Here is a 21,214-nt window from a genome sequence, read left to right as displayed (position 1 = left end):
CATAGAAACACAATACTTTCGTGTGGCCAGTAATGTAAAGGGAAGAAGATGTAACAGCTGAATAGAGATTCTGAATAGCTTGTTCTCACTATCATTTCTGTCCATTCTCCTAGGAGTGGAAAAACCTTGATTATATTAGGAAATATGCGTGCATTTGAAAACCAAGGAAAATGTCATTATATTTGAAGTGGAAAATTTATTTAGAATGCAGTGCTGTGCTGGTGGGGGGAGTTAAATGTTTCTGAGGGTGCAGTGGCTTGGGTCTAAAAGCTACTTTCAGCTGTGCTGTGGGCCATTTGTCGTTTTCCACTTCTCTATGTGCAGCCCCCCCCCCCGAAGAGCTGCTTTGGAGGATCCCTTCACACCCCCACCCCCACCCCCACCCCCGGAGCCAGGGTTGGCGGGGGAAGCAGAGATGGGAAAGGTATCTCTCCTCTGCTGCAAGAGGGGCGCCTGCCTTTGGATCCAAACCTTGATATTCCCAGTGAAGTTATGAACTACAAAATGTGTTCTTCCCTTCTACTTTAGAAAAAATAGTTTTTGAGTAGAAAAGTAAAAGAACTCTAAGTAGCCTCTATCTCTGAGAGGCTTAAAGCAGTTTTCACACCTCCTTAACATCCTCTTTACTGTTTGTGGCTGATCAACTGACTTGAACATATGCCAACATCTACTGCTGCGTTTGCTTGGTGCTGCTGTTGTGGTTTCTTTTTAATTATAGCCCAGGGAAAGTGATGCTTCTTTGATGGATTTAGTGAGGTGGTGAATATGAAGCACTCGTGTTCATGTATTTACATCTGTGAGCTTTTCTCCAGGGTAGGGAAGAACCTTTTTGTTTCACAGGTGTGGTGCCAGCCAGGTAGGGTGGTTGCTGGCCTAATAGTAGTTTCTAGTAATTAGCACCTTTCTGAAGAGCAGAGCCATTGGCCTGGACACCTGCTATGGTTGCCCAGGGCAACCCCAAGATTCCCTTGGGGAGCTGGCAGTTCAACCCACATTTACCCCTGCAATTGATTTGGCTCAGTGCCTCCAGCACCTGCAATGAAAGGACTGCGGCAGAAGTGAAGAAAAAACACACAATTAAAGTACATCTACTATCATTACTATGAAGAAGGCAAAACTCTGCATAGCAAAGACCGGTTGCAAATGCAGGTCACTGCTGCAACAAGGACATTGACACATGAATCGGGGTGATGGCAATGGGCAAGCTCTACTGGCAGACTAGAGGAGAAAGGTTCCCTCTCAGGTCCACCCCACCCCAAGCCGTTGCTTCAGCCGGATGGTTCCCGGGATCGGCCTCTCCTCCTGCCGTGCAGCGTGGCTGAATGGCAACCAAAACAGCCAATCGGCCAACCCCAGAAAACGAGAGGGGAAGACTCCAGGTGCGTCCTAGGCTGCTCCCCCAACCAAGGGGTTCAAAGGAGGATCTCAGTAAGTGGGAAACCGGGGGATTTTGCTAAATTGTACCTTACTTGAGACTTCACTATATCGGATGGCTGCAGTGCATTTTTAAGCTTCACCCTCCTGTGGTAATAATTGTTCCATTGCTGAGACAATCATTCTTGGTAGGACTCCTGGGGTTCTTTGCTTTGTCTTGTGAATAATGTCTTCATTATGCATACAAACCAGAAAGCAAAGCAAGTTAAGATATCAAGCTTTTATGTAAACAGACCAAATTATGTTAAGATGAAGTAAATACAGTAACAGAGGAGAGAGAAGGGCTGCATGAATTTTCCATTACATGATCAGTTCATTCTTGCTATTAAAATGCCACGTCTGAAGGTTTCTTTTTCTGTTTCTTTTTGAGTAAGACTATTGTTGCTCAGTATAGCCAATAAGACAAAGAAGAAAAGCCACTGAAATATCTCAGATTTGTACATAAATAATTCAACATTTCAGTAGTTGAGACAAAATCAACACCATCACTCAAAAGCTTTACAAAACTAGCCCAAAGTATGAGGTGAACCAAAATGTTAATGTTCTTTCCATAAAATACTTTCAAATCCATGTGGGTTTTCTCTATTTCCCACCACCATCAGAGTCCAGCTGGCTAGGACATGACGCAGGGCCTTCTCATTTGTGGCACCTGGAGTATGGCATTCCCTACCATGGGAGGCCTGATTTCTTCCCTTCTCCCCCTTTAAAGGATTTTCAAAGAATTGTGAAGACTTTTTTGATTCATCAATATTTATTCTAATTTTGTTCCCTTCCTGCTGGAAGAGCAACACTAAAACGAATGAGTAGGAAGCTTACAAGCAATGTCGCCCTCTAGACAAAGGCAGGTGGTGGATGGTATGGCAGTGACCCATTTGCTGCAAAGGGGCAGGCTCCAGTGCTGGAGAGGCACCAGAGGGAGCACTGGTCGCAGTGAATTCTACCCTCTCAGTCTGGTACATCAGCTGCAGGAATGGCAGGACATCGCTTTGGTCACTCATGCTCTGGCCATCTCCAATGCACTTCATGTGGGGCTGCCTCTGAAGATGGTTTGGAAATGCCAACGAGTGGGAAATGCAGCAGCCAGGATGCCAGCCGGGGTCAGATGCTACTTTTGTGCCAGCTGCATCTGCTACTGCACCTGTGTATGTTCCAGTTTGTGATCTAAGATCTGCATCTGAGGTCCTGCTTGTGTGCCTGCCAGTGAAATTGGTTAGGCTGGTGAGCACATGAAAGAGGACCTCCTTGGTGGTGGTCCTGCAATTGTGGAACTCTCTGTTCATTCAGTTCTGGCATTCAAGAAGCCCTTTAAAATCTTATTTTCGCTATTGCCTTAGGATAATTTTGGTTAGGTTCAGTTTCTATCTGTGTATTGTTTTATGAGGTCTTGGTGCTAAGACGTGAGTATTCTAAAACGCAAATAAGTAAACTGACTTGTTGATGTTATGTATTTATTTACACTCCACCTTTTCCCCTGACAGGGATTCAAGGTGGCTTACCATAAAAATAAAAACAGCTAAAAATGTAGGGGGGAGGGAATCATTAAAACCAATGAAACACTGATAGAATTAAAACTATATGCATATACTAACAATAAAAACAGCACAATGTCAATCCCCTCATTATAAGCAGTCGGTTGGCAGGAATAAGAAGAGGGTGGCATAAAAGCTCAGCAACATGGATGTGGTGCAACTAAGGTTTGGGTGTGCGAAGCCCGACACATACACTTAGTATTTATATCATGCTTTAAAAGTTCAAGGCACTTTGCATGAAAAGTTTGTAGCCTACACAGCAGCCCTGTAAGTTAGGCCAGGGGCGGAGAGCAGGCGGGGGCGGGGCTGGCGCGCGTTCTGGGGGCGTGACATGCTGCCTGCAGGGGCGGAGTGCGCATTCTGGGGGCGGGGCGGCAGCCGTGACGGAACCCCACTGGGATTGTGCTGCCGGGGGCTGGGTGCTCCCCGCCCCTCTCTTCCTCCGCCAGTGAGTTAGGCCCTTATCCCTTGATGGCAGGTGGGGAGGAAAGCTAAGACGGAGCGAGAAGAGTGCCTAAGGTCACGCAGTGAGTTTGTGGCGGCAGCAGGAGTTGAGCCAAGGACTTCCTCATTGAGAGCTTTGTCCGGCCCTCTTCAAGCACCCTCACTTCCCATTCCTTTCATGAGTTTGAGGTAATATCTGAAGAAGGCTGCTTCTCTTAGCCACCATGGTATACCAGGGAGCTCTCAGATATAGAGAGGCTCACACAGATGGCTGAACTTGCTATTCACATCTATTTATTTATTTTAAGAATTTTCATACCACTTAATAATGCCATTTCTGAGCAGAGTATAATAGGGATACAGGAAGACTACCAAAGAGCTATAGCACAACATCAGTTAAACTAAGACATTAAATAAGAAAAACATGTGCTGGGATTTTTAAATGAAGTCTTCATCAAGTGCCAGAAGTTCAACAGGGAGGGGACCTGTCTCCTCTTAGCAAAGGTTTGAGCACACTTGGATACGCGCTGTGTGTCCACTAACAGTGATTTCTCTGAAAACCTCAATAATTGAGCAGGGATATAAAGCATCCAGTAGTCCTTAAGATACCTTGGACCCAAGTTGTTAAGGGCCTTGTAAATTAATATAAGAGCCTTGAACCTGGCGAGCAGCACATGAGCACCCAGTTCAAGCATTTAAGCACTGTGTTATGTGCTGGCATTAGCTTCTCCCAACCTACAGTCTAACTGCAGCATTTTGCACCAGCTGAAGCTTCTGGACCATGTGCAATGGGAGCCCCACAAATTGCAGTAGTAGACTTGAGGTTACCACAGCCTGAATCACCATGGCCAGGCTGCCCCTGTCCAAGAATAGGCATTGTTGGTGTACCAGCCATAGCTGTTCAAAGACACTCCTAGTCACTGAGGCCATTTGAGCCTGTAGTGACAAAGATGGATCTAGGAGAACACCCAAACTTTTCACCCGTTCCTTCAGAGGGAGTACAACCCCATCCAGAACAAGCAACTGGCCAGTCATAGAATCATAGAGTTGGAAGAGACCACAAGGGCCATCGAGTCCAACCCCCTGCCAAGCAGGAAACACCATCAGAGCACTCCTGACATATGGTTGTCAAGCCTCTGCTTAAAGACCTCCAAAGAAGGAGACTCCACCACACTCCTTGGCAGCTCCTTGGCAGTCTTCCAGACATGGGAACCAACTACCACCAGTGCCTCTATCTTCCCAAGGTTCAAGCACAGTTTACTGGCCCTCATCCAGTCTACCACTGTGCCCAGGCAATATTCCAGATCTTGCACACCTTCTCCTGACCCACATGTTATGGAGAAACAGAGCCATGTGTCATCAGCATGACACTTTGCTCCAAATCTCATCATGACAGCTCCCAACAGCTCAATAGAGATTTAATTTTAATTTTTTAAAAATAATATTTATTAAGTTTTCCAGTTTAACAATCCAGTAAAGGCCACATTAAAGACATTTCAAATTATAAAATAATCAAACAGTCCAAATATTAAGCCAAATCATAAAACTTCCCATGCTCTGAGGTCGGAGGATTGCCATCATCTCTCATTTGGACTGCTTTCTTAATTAGTCCAGGTGGTTCCCATGAATCAATCTGATGTTAATCCTTCGTTCGTTTTCACAGCCTCTGAGTTCGTCCAGCAAGCGAGTTATATCAAAACAGTATATTTCTGTGTGGGTGTTTCTTCCATGTCTTTCACTTTCACTTCTTCCTGCCAGTAGTTATCCAATGCAACATGTCCCAAAATGGAGGAAATATGGCTTTCTGCCAGATTTTCCAGCATATGTCCAAACCTCTTCGTTTCATCTCATACCAGAACAGATAAGCCTGAACTTTGGCTGGAAGCCTCAATTCCCATCTTCCGATCTTAACAGTCCATCGGAATTAATTGCAAATTCGTAAATCTTTCCCACACAGTTAATAATTAGATCAAAATTATGTCAATATTACAGTACAGTACAGTCTCGCTTGCGTATATAATCAATCGGTATTCAGACTTTCCAGGCGGATTTGCCAAGTAAAGTAGCAAACACGCAGTATATAAAAAAGAAACAAAGGCGACTCCCCCCTTCCGTTCCGACATGCCAGTTCCATAGTCTCTCTTCCACTCGAATCCTTTAGCTTCTCAATGGCTGAATCAGTTCGCAGAGTAGTTTATCTCCCCTTACTCAGAACATGTCTGTTAATTAAGTCCGAATTACCATCTTATAAAACAGGAGTTTGTTCGCTCATGGCTGCGACTTTGGAGAGTTGCCAAAGAGACGCACAGTGTTTTCCACCCAGCGCCCCCTGGCCCTTCATTCCTACCAGCCCGGGGGGTGGGGGTGGGAGGATGATTACTCCCATCTCATCCTCAAAATATCCCATGTGAATGTAATCAACAGCCTCCGCCACGTCAAGCTAAACCGGAAGTGCTCGATATAGATTTTAAACAGCATTCAAGACAAGTTCATGCGCAGCAACACACCATAATGCAAGGACCATGTGACTGAAACACAATTTCCCAGGACTGTTCTCTGGATACAACCTGCTGGTAGTAATGAAGCCACTGCAAAGCAGTGCCCCTGCTACCCATCCTGAAGAGCTGGTCCAGAAGGGTTCCATGCTCAATCACATTAAAATATATGATTGTAGGACTTTTTCTTTTTCCTTATTATGTCATCAAACCATCAAATCTCTGCAAGTTATTATTCTCATCCTATACTGTGTGCTGTAAGGAGGAGATTGCTTTTTAATGGAGTTGTGTAAAGATACGCCAAGGCTCTTCAAGATGAAAAAATACCATGTCGTGCAACTGTAATTTTGAAGCACTGGCCATTAATTTTAATTAACTAGCCCCCATATTTATGTCATCATAAACTGTACTGAACAGCAATTCTCTTGCTGAAAGCTATACAAAGGCTCCATCATATAAACACAAATGATAGGAACTTGGAAGAGAGTAGGAATAGTAGATAGACTGTTTAGAAGGACCAAGTGGATCTTACATACCATCACCATGTATCTAATGCTCTCTATTCAATGACCCAGAGTATAACACAAATTTTTATGCACTTCACATAATCCCATTTGCTGCTATCGTGGCTATATATCCCATATATATTTTTGCTCAGTTCTGTGTTCAGTTGAGCTTACTCTCTTGTAGATAAGTTTAAGATTGCCATCTTAATGAATTTTGAGTACTATTCTCCCCCCCCCTTCAGTTTATTCTGTGGAATCAGTGGAGCTCTTTGCTGGATTTCTACATGTTGTTAACATAAAATCAGAAATACTTCTGACTTTCACCAGCTGTAATATAGACTAGCACTGGAATAGGCAGCATGATGCTGTTCAGATGTTGTGAACTGCAGCTGCTCATCAGCATAGCCAGTGGTCAGGGATGATGGGAGTTATAGTCCACAACATCTGGAGAGCACCACATTGCCTACCTAACTTGGCAGTTCCTTTTGTCAGTGAAGCTGACCATGTCTGTGTTCATCATAAAATAGCTGGAGGTTATAAATCTTCCAGTTTCAAGCTTGCATCAGCATGGCTTTCCTGCTTGTTTTTGCTTCTTCCAAGGATTGCCTCTCTGAAGGATCTGCTTGCAGTACTGCTTTCCTATATTCTGTCAAAATGACAGAATTCTGCTAACGCTTTGTGAGAGAAGTCTGGATGAAGAGGGAGGAAGGTCAAAGCAATTCCAGTGCAATTCCACTAGTGTGCACTTCATTTGCTACTCACATATTATGCTTGAACATTTCTCCTTTATACTGTCACCTCCTGTGCTTTTATAACACGAACAAGTTCACTTAGTAATCAAGTGTGACACTAAGTTTTATTTCCAAAATAAAGTTTGCTTATATCTAAAGCAGAATTCCCATAAAAATAAAATGTGGAAGACAGTCATCTTCTCCTTTGGTATTTCTATGGTCTGATCTACAAATGCACATTGTTTCCTTGATGTCTGTAGCATTAAATGATAAGTAGCATGTATGGCTTGCTCATTACAGATATAATACCACATATATAATAATAATTTAAAAGGGAGTCATCCCAAATAATATGGCTCAGTTCAGATGTCATGAACCTAAGTCTCTAAAATGTAGTTTGAAGGTTTTGAATGTTCCATATGTACTCCCTCCCCATTTATCCTCTCCTTTTGTGTACAGCTTTCCTCTTTCTGTGTTTAGTTAATTTATCTATCTATCTGTGTACCATTTTTATAGACTATTTAATGTGTAAATAAACAACGTATCATAAAGACACTGCAGTCTCCACTGTGCCTCATTCCCAAAAGGAAACATGGACCCTTGGCTGAGCCCTGGAACTCCTGGCATCTCTGCACCACTTGGAGATTGGGGTGGCAGGCAGTGATATTTTCAGTATCGACAGAGTCAGTTCAAACTTTCAGCTGCCAGGCATCAGGTGTGGAGAAAACAACCAATGAACTTGCATGTTTTTAGGGAGCCAATTGTCCATATTTTGGGATCTTACAGGTGGTTGACAAACATCTGCTTTAATTATTGCAATTCCCAGTTTGGGTGCAAAGGCAGGACATTTATTGAGCCCTTGGGCCCCCACATACATAGCTGAGAACAAAGAAGTGCATGGCAACTGTTAAATCTGACACATCTCTCTCATTGTGTCTTAAGCAATTACTCAACTCATTCTCTCATTTGACAAGGGAACCATGACAAAATCAAAAACTAATTTGCAGAGCAGATAATATAAATACTCTATTTCATTTCCACTGAGTGTCACTTTAATAAAAACCTGACACTTTTAATCACTGGCAATCACAGTTGAATCATTTGTTTTCAGTAATATTGCTCATATAAGTCTTATAACAGAGAATAATGCTCTCATTACTAACCCTTTTGTCATTTATCTGTCCCTAGCCAAACGATAATGCAGTTTGGTCCTGAATGAAAGCTGGGTGATTTATTTCTTCAATACCCATAGTTTCCCCTGATGTATTGGTTTTCGGCCTTTTCTATAAAATATTTTCCTCCCTTTATGTTCCGCAAAGTTCTGGGGAGTGTTCTAGGCAGCACATATCCTGCATGAATGACTGAGTGTGCCCTAGAACACACCCAGAACCCTCCCCTATAGTTGTATGGGAAGATAATAATAGTTGGCATTTGTGTAGCACTTTAGAGTGTTTCACAGACATTATCCTGTAATGGTGAAAAGACAAAAATCCTATAAGGCAGGTGAATGTTATTTTCCCTGTATGACAGATGGGGTGGGTGCTTAGGTTGAGAGACAGAGAGAGACTAGGTTGCCTAAGGCCTTCTAGTTACCACTTCACAATAGAGGTGAGAAAGGTCTGTGTAGTTAAAGCTATGGTTTTCCCAGTGGTGATGTATGGAAGTGAGAGCTGGACCATAAAGAAGGCTGATCGCCGAAGAATGGGTGCTTTTGAATTTTGGTGCTGGAGGAGACTCTGGAGAGTCCCATGGACTGCAAGAAGATCAAACATCTCCAATCTGAAGGAAATTAACCCTGAGTGCTCACTAGAATGTGACACGAGATGGCATTGTGGAGTCCCGTTTTTCACCAGTGGGATTTCCCTGTATGAAGTTTACAGTGTGTTTAACTGAATCACTTATTTGATGGGTCTTGATCCAGCCCAGATATCATAGCTAATTCTCAACACAATCTGACTTAGGAGGCATACAAGATAGCAGATGGGTAAGCTGAGCTTGTGGGCAAGTTTGCCCATCATTACAGAGTTTCTGACTGAGGAGACAATGAAAGGCTTTGGGGGAACCCCAAGTTTCCCTGGGACACAACTGGAAATTTTTTGCTCTGGTGTGTTATTTATCGTTTTCTAGGTGAGCATGAACCTTTCGTTCATGAAACCTAAGAACTAATTTTGGAAGAACGACTATGCCAGCCTGTTGTAACAAATAAAGACAGAGCATCAAGCAAAACCTTAAAGGCTGTCAAATGTATTGCTGTTTGAGCTTTCAAAGGGAGAGCCTATTCCAATATGGTGTAAGGTTACCAGATTTTTCCCCAAGAATTCGGGGACACTTTTTTTTTTTTTGGAAAAAAAAATTGAGAAGTAGTATCTTCTCTTTTGTGGTCTCCTCTGTCACTCGGCCTTCATCTGGGCCCTGGCCTGCTCTCTTGGAGCGCTAGCCGCCATGGAGTAGTCTCCGGTCGGACCTGGGCTCGGCCACGTGTCCTTGCCCTCCCGGTACTCTCCTACCTCTCCTCCTCAGTGGCGGCAGCAGCAGCGACTCGGCAAGGTCAGGGCTCCCCTCTTTTTTCTCCTTCCTCTTTCTCTCTCTTCCTTCTCTCCTCCTTCTCCCTGCATCGGCTCTGGGGTTTTCCTGGCCCTGGAGCGCCGCTAGGCAGTCGGCTGGGTGGCCAGGCGCTCTCGCTCCCGGCTTGATTTAGGTCGTGGGGGAGGGGGTCAGCGGTTCCCCCAGTTGACGCGCCGGGCATCCCTGGTTCCCCCTCGGCAGTAGCGGCGGCGGCGGCAGTCTCAGCAGCCCAGAGCCAGCCTGGTAGCGCAGTTGGCTCTGGCTGGCTTCAGGAGCTGCTCGCTGCCGTGGTGCCCGCCATTTTGCCTCACCGGAAGTCCCCAGATGATGTGTTTTGTGCCGTTGAACCAATCACACAATATTCATTCCCTAGGAATAAATCTATAACATAGAACACAACTATTTTGTTGTGAATGGGCCTCCTTGAAGTGCTATATTGAAATACTATGCCTTTTGTTAAGTGGCTCAGAACTGTGTTAAGTTTGAACAGTTTCACAGGTTGAGGTTTATGCTGTTTACTGGAAAGTGGTTGGAATCTAGCAGGTGAGACACTTTGCTCCAAAATTGGGGGCGGTGACCAGTTTGGAAACAAGGAAACATGAGGGGAAGCAAAGTGGATCAAGCGGCAGTGTTTCAATCCCTTTTGGCTACTGGAAGTAATTTTGTAATGTGAAAGAGAAAAACTCATTCTGTGAAAAGGTCTTCAGTTTTTCAAGCTGTCAGTCATTTTGACTAGTACTGGCAAAGAACTTTTAGGGTGAGGAAAAAAGCAGTGTGAATTCAGTGAGGTAAGTATTGTGTGCTGCTAGGAAATAATTCTGCCATGGCAACCAGTTTGCTTCAGGTCAGATCAGCTGCAAACGTGTAGGTGTTAGTTGTCTTTACTTGTTCTTTTCTGTAACAGACTCCAGAATCCACACCCCATATGCTTTTGGCTGCAGCAGTGTTTAAAATACTCCTATCAACAAGTAACCTATCAAACAACTTTTCATCTCCCTCAGATACTTTATCTGTTCTCTACTAGTCTCTACAGGTATTCAACCGCTCCTCCTATCATCCAGCCTTAAAAACAGCTCTCAAGACATACGTTTTGGCAGCTCAGGTGTTTGTGTTACTCAGTTTGTCAGTGCAAGCGCAAAGCATTATTTAATGTATGCTCCAAAGCTTCTGTTTTATTTCAGTAGGGAATTTTTAATTCTTGCTTTACCGCTTTGGTTTTATTACATTTATATCCCATATTTCTTCTAGGGGGCTCAATGTGGAATACCCATTTCATCTTCACTACAACCCTGAGCGCTTGGCGAGACTGAGGCGCTCACCCAGCAAAGTGAGCTTCATTGTTGAGTTGAGATTTGAACTCAGGTCTCCCAAGCTGAGTTGCATTTTAAACTCAGGCCCAACACCCTAAGCACCACTGACTTACTAGTTGGGTAGGGACTCTACATTTCCTTGGATTCCCCCTCCCCCTGCAAAAACCCCAAACTTCCTCAGAATTGGAAACCTCACGGTTGAGGCAAAGCTGCTTGTGAGAGAGTGACCACAGGCCCAAATCTTTGTTTTCCCCAATGTTTTTCTTGCCATGGGGCAGAGCAGGAACACAGCCCCTCTTCTTCCCTGTTTCTATAATGTAGCATATTACAGAATGACTTAAAGGCACAGTGTATGTGACTGTTCCTTCTCAGGAAACAGCTGAGGGCTGGGAGATTGCACGAATTCAGCTGAAAACCCTTCTTGGGTATGTGGCACAGGGGTATACATCTGGCGAAGTAGAGGAGTCCACCAAAGGAAGAGGAGTGCGTGTGTAAGAAAGTGAACCAGCCCCTTGTTTAGTTGCCCATAGACTTGTGGGGATGCCTAGTGCCCAGCCATGGTTTCTGGGCCGCAGTGGGGCTCAGCTGTCTTGCCTCTACAGAGGCAAAGGAAGTGGTGGTGTTGCTGTCACCTGTGCCTGGTGGGGCTCTTGCTCTTCCACCAAGGGCATGTGTGCCTGTGTGTTTGCAGCCACCCCTCCCACGCAGCCCATGACTGTGATGCTGCACAGCCTGCAGGCGCAAGAGGCAATCAATCACAAGTCTACTGAAGAGTTTCTCTGATGGCTACTGGTGTTAAATGTACATCTGTCAATGGTGACTGCATTTGTGAACTCCTGGATCTGTGACTGAGCTCCAGGTTCCATTTTCCTCAGACATAAGTAGTTTGCTCCGTTTGCTTTCCTCTATCTTTATTTACCTACTTAATTTATCTCATAGCAGAAGTGCTCTGGGAAGCCAGTGTGGTGTAGTGATTAGCGTGCCAGACTAGGACCTGGGAGATCAGGGTTCAAATCCCCATTCAGTCATGAAGCTTACTGGGTGACCTTGGGCCAGTCGCAGCCTCTCTAGCTACCTCTTTACCTAATGTAGTGTTGGGAGGGGCACCAAGGGTCATCTAGTCCAACCCCCTGTCATGCCTAATCCCTTTCCTGAGACAGCTCAGGCACATGCATCCTCTCCTGGCTGAAAACCCAGCCAAGAGGCTCATGTTTGTACTTCAACAGAGGTAGCTGCCAGCAGGCCTGATTGTTCTCTGCCTTTGAGTCAGGCCCACTGCTAAGATACGGGGATCTAACCCTGTTATTCTGATGCAACTTCTCTTGAAAGAATATTAATGCAGCTGACCATATAGGCAAGTGTAGGGGGCAGAATCTGTGTTACAATGCAGCAGCTTTATGTTTATTAAGGTATGTTTAGAAAGTGGTGAGATAAAGAGAGATAGAGAACGAGAGTTGCTTTTAAAAGAAAGAAAGAAAGAAAGAAAGAAAGAAAGAAAGAAAAGGCACAAAATGACTGGTTAGTGCTGACTTAACGCAAGTCCTAAAGGAACTGTTTCAGTGTATGTAGAAGAGTATTCTCTCAGGCAATGCCTGGGCCCCATTGCAGGAAGAGGAAAAATGCAAGTATTTCAGGCTAGTAAAGATGGAGACAACCTGTTTCTCAAATTCTGCTATTTTTATGTTGTTTGCAAGGAAGGTTTGGGCAGAGATTAGCAGGATTCAGCCAGTCAGGGGGAGGTAAATCCTGTGACCCATCACTTACACAGGGGATCATCAGTTTTAACCCAGTGTGTTGTGAGATGAGATAATAGGTGTTAATTTTAGTACCCTTTTCAGGGTTTCTTCCAAGAAAGAAGAAAATACCTGCATATTTGGAAGAGAAAAACACACATACACAGTCAGCCGCTATGTGTCAGTGGATTATGACAGAGGAGGTTGTCTTTGAGCAGAAAAGGTGCATTCTGAAGAACGACAGGGAGTTTCAGTTTCATTTGCACTAGTTATTATTATGACTAGTAGGTTAACCAAAGTGTGTTTGTCATCTAAGTTCTCTCTTTCTCTGGTTCTTAGGTAGTCAAACACGTGTTTCCTTCATGCTCAGCAGCCTAATGCCTCAGTATAATTCTTATCTTTCTGTATTGCAAAAGACACATGGATTTGAGATATTGGAAACTGGATTGAAGCTGAATGCAGATAATCTGTCTTGCTGCATGAAACATGAGTACTGCAGTTCTGTGAGGACTGCTATAAGATAAAATAATGATATGTGTGTAAGATTTTCAAGTCCCTTGGAAAACAAATACTTTGAAAAGTTGCACTAAAGCTCTATTGGAAGCAAAAATAGCAGGTGACCTCTTCAGTCGAATATTCAGTCTGGAAGATCTGCATTTTAACTCCCACAACATAGACCTACCTCAAGAAGGGGTTCCACAGTTGAAAAAATGGTTTTCTTGGGAAGCAAATGTCTGCCTTCTCACTTTTTTTGCATGGCCGTGTCTTTGAAGGGGAGAGAGGAATGATTAACCTCCAGTACTTGCCAGTCAAGAGGAACAGTTTCATCTGTTGTTACTTGTCATAGCTAGCTGATAAAGCATGATTTAGAAATGCCCATAATTAGTGCAGCATGTAAAAATCTAATATCAGGGGCCTTAATGATTCAATAATTTAATTTAAATTTTAGAAATTCTACCCTGCCTTGCTTTCAAGGAACTCAAGGTGGTCTGGCAGGGGAACACCAAAGGGGGTGGCCCTTTAGGGGTGAGACAAGGGCGAGGGCCAGCCCCCCCCCCCGTGGTAATGTTATCAAGTAATTATTTAAATACTTTTAGGTGTTTTAAATAGTTTTTAATCAGTGGTGTTTTGAATTTTGTTTTTTTCCCCTCTTTCTCTTTCTTTTTCTTTTCTTGGGGGTGGGATGGACATTTAGTTGGGGCTAGGGATTGGTTTAATTTTAGTATGATTGTAAATTATTATTATTTGGGGGTTGTTGTTTTTTTGTTTCTACTTTTTTTTTTGGGTTTGTTGTATGGTTTGTGTTCTGTTCTAAAGGGGAGAGGGTCAGGGCTGCCTGGGAGTGGGCCCCAGCCAACAGAATGACTGGGGCAGGTTCCACGTGGGGTGGGATGCACTGGGACACCTGATCTCAGTGATCACGAATAAGAGGAGTTACGCCAGGACCAGACCATGTCATTACCGAGGAGGCAGGTTTAGTCGTTATTGGAGGACTATCCCTGCCTCCGGGTCTGGTCTTCACCAGAAGGATATTGGAATCAGCAAGGGAGACCCACATGACCTGAAGGTGCTGTGCAAGGCCAGGTCAATGATTCACAAGACCACTGCCATCCATGACTTGATCGTGGATGGAGGACTTGACCTGGCATGTGTAACAGAGACTTGGTTGAATGAAGCAGATGGGCCTGTTCTTGCCGCTGCTTGTCCACCAGGTTTCTCTTACGCACAGCAACCCAGGTCATGTGGGCGGGGAGGGGGGGGTTGCAGTGATTTTTAGGAAGTCATTAGTTTGCACCAGGTGTCCTATTGGGAAGACCCAGTTCTCTGAGTGCATGTTCTGGAAGTTGGGCAATAGGGGCAATACAGGATTCCTTTTGGTGTACCGACCTCCCCGCTGCACCAAGGATTCCCTGCCCGAGCTGCTTCAGGTCATGGCAGATGTTCTCCTGGAGACACCTAGTTTGGTTGTCCTAGGGGATTATAACATCCATGCCAACACAAGGGGCCGCTCGGGACTTTGTGGAAAGCATGCCCTCCATGGGGCTGTCCCTGAATAGGTTTAGCCCAACCCATAGCCGGGGACATGCCTTAGACTTGGTGTTCACCTCTATGGATGTTGGTGATCTGACACTAAGTAAAAACGAAACTAAAGAAGTGCCATGGTCAGATCACTTCCTGGTGCAACTGGACTTCTCTGCGACCCTTCCCCTCTGCAGGGAGGTGGGACCGATTCGGATGGTCCGCCCCTGCCACTTAATGGATCCAAATGGTTTCCAGAGGGAATGTTTTATCCCATGTTGATGGCCTTTCAGCTGATTCCCTGGTGGCCCGCTGGAATGTGAAGTTAACCAGGGCTATTGACTGTCTGGCTCCGAAGCGCCCTCTCCGATTGCATGCAGCCCGGACAGCCCTATGGTTTTCTCCAGGGCTGAGGGTGATGAAACAATTTCTGAGATGGCTAGAGCGCCGGTGGTGGAAAACTAATTTTGAATCAAACTGAACGCTGGTTAGAGCTCAGTGTCGAGCCTACCAAGTAGCAATAGCCTTCCCAGACCCACTGGCAGTTATTAAACCACTTCTTAAAAAAAACTTCTTTGGACCTGGCCTATATGGCCAACTATCACTCAGTCTCAAATCTTCCATTCTTGGGCAAGGTGATTGAGCAGATCGTTGTTGGACAACTCCAGACATGCCAGGAGGATGCAAACCATTTGGATTCCTTCCAGCCAGTGTTCAGGCCTCATCATGGGACTGAAACTACCTTGGTCATGCTGGTCGATGATCTCCAGCAGGCTAGGTGAAAGCTAAGGTGAGAGCTGTTTCCTAGTTCTGCTGGATCTCTCAGTGGCCTTTAACACCATCGACCATAACATCCTTCTGGACCGTCTAGAGGGGCTGGGAGCTGGGGGCACTGTTATACAGTGGTTCTGCTCCTTCCTCCTGGGCCGTGTTCAGAAAGTGGGGGACGGGGATGAGTGTTCAGACCCCTGGGCTCTCACTTGTGGGGTGCTTCAGGGTTCTGTCCTCTCCCCCATGCTTTTTAACATCTATATGAAGCCGCTGGGAGAGATCATCAGGGGGTTTGGGCTGGGTGTTCATCAGTATGCGGATGATACCCAGCTAAACCTCTCTATCAAATTAGAACCAGTGAAGGCAGTGAATTGTCCTGTGTGAGTGTCTGGAAGTGGTTGGAGAATGGATGGTGGCTAACAGATTGAGGTTGAATCCTGACAAGACAGAAGTACTGTTTTGGGGGGACAGGAGGCAGGCAGGTATGGAGGATTCCCTGGTCCTGAATGGGGTAACTGTGCCCCTGAAGGACCAGGTGCGCAGCCTGGGAGTCATTTTGGACTCACAGCTGTCCATGGAGGCACAGGTCAATTCTGTGTCCAGGGCAGCTATCTACCAGCTCCATCTGGTACGCAGGATGAGACCCTCTCTGCCCACAGACTGTCTCGCCAGAGTGGTGCATGCTCTAGTTATCTCCCGCCTGGACTACTGCAATGCACTCTATGTGGGGCTACATTTGAAGGAGAACCGGAAACTACAACTAATCCAGAATGCGGCAGCTAGACTGGTAGTGGCCACCGAGACCACATAGCACCGGTCCTGAAAACCTACATTGGCTCCCAGTACTTTTCCAAGCACAAAGTCTTGGTGCTGACCTTTAAAGCACTAAATGGCCTTGGCCCAGTAGACCTGAAGGCGTGTCTCCACCCCCATCGTTCAGCCCGGACATTGAGATCCAGCTCTGAGGGTCTTCTGGCGGTTCCTTCCCTGCGAGAAGTGAGGTTATAGGGCCTTCTTGGTGGTGGCACCCACCCTTCAGATGTCAAGGAAATAAACAACTACAGTGGTACCTCGGGTTACAGACGCTTCAGGTTACAGAAGCTAACCCAGAAATAGTACCTCGGGTTAAGAACTTTGCTTCATGCAGTGGCGACGCGACGGCAGCGGGAGGCCCCATTAGCTAAACTGATGCTTCAGGTTAAGAATAGCTTCAGGTTAAGAATGGACCTCCAGGACGAATTAAGTTCTTAACCCGAGGTACCATTGTATCTGACTTTTAGAAGACATCTGAAGGCAGCCCTGTTTAGGAAAGTTTTTAATGTTTGCTGTTTTATCGCTTTATTATTATTATTATTATTATTATTATTATTATTATTATTATTATTTATATTCTGTTTGGAGCCGCCCAGAGTGGCTGGAGAAACCCAGTCAGATGAGCAGGGTATAAATTATTATTATTATTATTATTATTATTATTATTATTATTACTATTATTTGATTATAATGGCACATAACAAGACAGATAATATTCTAGACTAATCCCAGTACAATAAAACAGAAATTCAGCAGTCATTAAAACAAACACAATCTAACCCAGCAGAGGCATTTTTAAATCAGCCAAAAGCCTTATGAAAAATTCCTTCACCAGACATCTTGTGCATATGACTTTAAAGTCTTTTCCTGGGAGATCTCTAAATGAGGCTCTTGGATGATCGTAGAATTGTAGAGTTGGAGGGGACCATGAGGGTCATCTATTCCAACCCCCTGTAATGCAAATCTTTTTGCCCGACTTGGGGCTCAAACACACAACCTTGAGATTAAGAGTCTCATGCTGTACCGACTGAGCTATCCTGGAGGCTGAAGGAATACAGCTAAGGGCCCCGGCAGACTTCATTTGCAGAGCATTGCATAAGGCGGATGGCACAACAAGGAGCTTTAGAAGTAGGGGCAAAACAGGAATTACGTTAGTGCTTTGATTATTTTTCTTTGGAAGATCATGCTAACCAGAGGGGATGTTCAGAGCACAGCAATTCCCTTTATAAAGGCTTCTGAATGATTTATCCCACAGTAATACACACCAATAATGCTATAGTGCTTCTCTTGTAATATACGTGTGGCATCACTTTCCTGCCCTTTCCTTTGTTAAGCTCAAAGTAGCTTTCATGACGATCCTAACAGTTCCATGCCCTGGGTTCAAAAACGCTGTCAAACCATTCTTTAATAGACATAGGATGCCATCCTGCGCACATTTGGTTGGATAGAAGTTCTAATGAAATCAGAAGCGGATCCTTCTGAGCATGCGTGCACTGGGTCAGAATATTTAAGAATGCCTGGCCAACATGCAGTCAGCTGTGTGGCTGCTGAAGTATCATCATTTGAAAACAAGCAGTTAGACTTCCAGAATGAGACTGGACAGGATTCCCCAGGTTTTCAAATGTGAATTCCGCATAGTCCAGCTTGCCTTTTCCCAGTCTCAAGACTCAGATCACCCTCGTGGTATAAAATGAGTTTGAAGGTTAATATTAATGTAGCAGCATCAATGTGTGAAGTGTTTTACAGTGTAAGAGCTTACAATCAAAGAGCTTACAATCAAAATCTTAACAGTAGTGGGAGACAACAGAAAGGTGGGAGGTTTCTCACAAATGGGTCTGTTTGGGAGCTGTTATTATAAACCAAGGATTTCCAGATGTGGCCACCTGAAAATTAAAGCATACAAGGCACTTGGAGCTTTTTTATTTTTAAGAAACCAAGCAAGTGTTTTATATTTATTGGAAAACGCGCTCCTGCTCCTGCTTGTCAAGTCAGAGAGTACCTGTCTATTTTTATTCCTCATCTCATTTTGTGCCTGTCTCTCAGCTTGTCAGATTGCAGCAGTTCTTTCCCAGCTTGGCGGTGAAGAAGCTGCTTTAGAACTTGGATGGCTGTGGGAAGGCCGTTGCACATTGAATTTGTAATGCGGAACTTTGTTCAAGGGATGCTGGTGATGAATGATTCTGGAACTGTCTTTTTCTCCTTTTATGATTCATGGGATTCTCCTCATCAGAATAACCTTTTGGAGATTTTAACCCAAAGCTTCTTCAGTGGCAAAACAGTCTTTCATCAATCAAAAAGAGGATGAAATATCCCAGAACACTCAGCAAAGAAAATGTATGCAGAATGTTTCATAAAGCCCTGAATAAAGCTGCCGCCTTCTTCGTCTTCTTCTTCTTTTGTTAGTGCTGCAGGCAGATGGCTGCAGAGAAAAGATACTGTCATGTCAAGTTGAGCTTTATGTCCTCAGTTCACCCCTTCTGTTAGCCAGCCTCTCTAGCGCCCAGTCAGCATTTTCTTCTGGTTTTCATGGCAGTTTTCATGTCTATGCCTGACTTGTGAAAATAAATGGAGAGTGTAGTTTCCCATCATTATCAGTCACAAGTGTAAATATATGTGTTGCTGTGGTTTAAAGTGTGAGTTCAGAAGCACTCAGCATTGGTCTAGTTTGGAAGTCAATGCAATTTGTGGTGTTGGCTTTAGCAGATAGGAATGGTGTGTAATACTTCATATCACAATAGCAATGGAGGTGGCATTATTTTTCTTAACTTGCATAAACATACCTCCTGACTACATTGGCAAAATTATAGTCTTTATTTGCTAGGAAAGCTTTGTGGCTTCTCTGGATGAGAGGTTTTGAGCAGTGCAGGTGCTGTCAGTGGAAGTGACAGGGAGGAGGAAGGGAAAAGAATTTCTTCAAGGAAGGAAGTTACAGAAAGTAAGTGCAAGAATTTAGAAGATGCTGGATGCTTGTGGTAAGAGTTTCCCTTTAAGGGATCAAGCAAGGAAGCATTTATAAATTGGAAAATAGTTCAGTTTTTCTTTGAAGCTTCCCCCATATGCTACATAGCTTCATTGAAATAAATGAAATGAAATTCATGGGAAATTTATGGGAGCATTGACATGCAGGTGACGGACTCTCCCTCCTTGGAGGTTTTTAAGCAGAGGTTGGATAGCCATCTGTCATGTATGATCTAGCTGAGGGTTCCCTTCCATCTACAATTCTATGATTCCACAATGTGGAAATAGTAAAGCACATCCTTTTCCTCTGGCTGCTCCTCAGCCCTAAACTTTCTGAAGCTGCTTCAGTCTCTTAAAAATGGCCCTGGGGCCATGCATAAGGCTCAGGACATGGCCTGAAGCCACAGGATGCAGCATGTTTGCTGAGTCTAAACCAGGCTTCCTCAGCCTCAGCCCTCCAGATGTCTTGAGACTACAGTTCCCATCATCCCTGACCTAGCTAGGGATCATGGGAGTTGTAGGCCAAAAACAACTTGAGGAAGCCTGGTCTAGACAGATCTGGGTTTTGTTAATCCCTGGTTGAGAGGCCAATTTGGAACCCCGTGTACCTTGTCTTGATTTCCATGATGGAAGAGGGGCAGGATATAAATATAATAGTGTAAATGACCATGTAACATATAATTAGCCCTTCAGTTTGCCATTATCTAAATATCTGTAAGTTACATAGATAAAAGAATATGCAGATCATGAGATAATAGTGATTGCACCATGGGAAGTCCATGAGTTGCAGAATTAATGGGATTGCACTCCCTCATATATCTCCAGGAGTCATATTATTTCTAGACTGCAAACTCTGCTGTAGAGAGAAAGTATTATTTTTAATGTGTATTACGATAGGAGGAAGTCAACATTTTCAATTGGAATTGCAGAGTTAAATCTTTTCCCCCTTTGGCATTAAAGCTCTGCGATTAATATCTGCCTCTGAGCTTGCCACATTAGAGCATTCAGCATCCATCAAGAAAAAATCTCCAAGTCTAAACAGTTTCATTATGCATACTTATCTGCTTGGAAGGTAAAAGTGGTTTATCTCTTTCCTCTTTGAAGCACGGTGCTGGGCTGGCAGATTGTCCTTTGATTTCTTATGAACTGGCAAGAAAAAGAGAATGACTTTGAGCCTTCTCTGGCAATGCACAATAACTACTCAAAACGCTTTTGTATTCTGCAGGATCAGGTAATCAAGGTTGGATAAGCCATGACGCTGAGCATCCACGCACACATTCACTAAGGACTCCTGGAACAATCCTTCTGTGGCCACTATGCCACTTCAGAACACCAATGCATTTCATTGTTTTTATAAAGATTTCTGTACCCTGACCTGAGATCTATATGATACAAGGTGGGCTATGGATATGTTTAAATATAAGTAGGGTAATTGTATGACTAAATGCTTTTAACGCCAAAACTTCCCTGCCTATGGAAAGCTAGTATGCCAGAGGTATGTCCTGATGTCCTAGATTTCTAGGTGCTACGTGTTTTTTATATGGCGAGATTCACTCACATTGTTTTTACAGTTGCACTCTGAAGTTGTACAGCCCAAGAAAAGCTGTACCACATGCTTTTCCTGAACATGTACATTGGCTTTGAGTACTCTACAGGGTGGGACCACAGCCAACTGAGTCCCCAACTTTGATGCAATTATCTGTTTCTTTTCTTTCTTTTTTGGTTTCCATTTTTATTTATGTGCTACATAGAGACATGGTAGGTCAAGCCCTAAATGCAGCAAACAAGAAAAATGCAAGTTTCAAACAGAAATGAGAGGCGGAAGGAAAAGCCTGTCACATAAGACAGGCAAATATTACAACAAAGTACAGGATTACATATACATTTTGGATTATATCAGTCATGT

At 44.2% G+C, this 21,214-nt stretch overlaps 1 protein-coding gene and 1 long non-coding RNA gene across 2 annotated transcripts in view; both read left to right on the top strand.

The window, feature by feature from the left end:
* The window catches only part of CAMK1D (calcium/calmodulin dependent protein kinase ID), a 214,236-nt gene that overhangs the window by 13,940 nt on the left and 179,082 nt on the right, over positions 1–21,214 (top strand). The window lies entirely within an intron of this gene.
* LOC310688112 lies at positions 391–7,694 on the top strand. The gene is made up of 2 exons (XR_014516786.1): positions 391–4,437; positions 4,603–7,694. It is a non-coding gene; the product is annotated as an uncharacterized lncRNA (long non-coding RNA).

This window comes from Podarcis liolepis, assembly GCF_965112155.1.
Source record: "Podarcis liolepis genome assembly, chromosome: 10".
Classification (NCBI taxonomy): Eukaryota; Metazoa; Chordata; class Lepidosauria; order Squamata; family Lacertidae; genus Podarcis; species Podarcis liolepis.
This window is presented reverse-complemented; position numbering and strand designations above follow the sequence as displayed.